Source organism: Penaeus monodon, chromosome 29, assembly GCF_015228065.2.
Source record: "Penaeus monodon isolate SGIC_2016 chromosome 29, NSTDA_Pmon_1, whole genome shotgun sequence".
Lineage (NCBI taxonomy): Eukaryota > Metazoa > Arthropoda > Malacostraca > Decapoda > Penaeidae > Penaeus > Penaeus monodon.
The window spans coordinates 16,322,688-16,323,332 of NC_051414.1; positions in this window are offsets into that span (position 1 = coordinate 16,322,688).

Genomic DNA, 645 nt, shown 5'->3' on the forward strand with positions numbered 1-645 from the left:
GGATAACATGATTGCAGGTTCTCTGCCCATGGTAGAGTGTACGTATGTTTCATCATAATAATCTGATAAAACTTATCTTTGCAGGAAATACATGAAGAATACCCAACAGCCTTCTTTTAATTTCGTTTCTCTCCCCGGCATCATTTATTTTCTTTGCTTACTTTCTGTTAAATTCTCTGTTCATCATGGATCATCCTTCTTGTGAACATGGCAGTATGATTTTCTTCATATTTCTTTGGATTCAACTGTTTTGTTTGTTTTAGCTTACCTCTTAAATTACTACTGCCGATATGAATATCTAGTTATACCTTTTCTTTGCCTGTAGATAAACAAAGTATCTAAAGGATGTTACACCTCCAGACGCAATTTTTTAAACTGACATATTGGTACTAAAGGAAACATACGTGTTCATATTTCTTAAGAGTAACGCGTATCCCCTGCAGTAAATTTCTGTTAGCATGTGTAGTGACCCCAGACCATCCCGGCCGGAAATACAGGAGTTTCCCCTGGAATTCTGTCAGGATACCCACGCCGACCCACGTGGAAACAAATGTTACCGTTTTTTTTATTAATATGTTCTCTTGTTTTATTACATTTGTTGAGTTTTATAAACTTTTCTACCTTTTTACAACGAAGTATAAAACC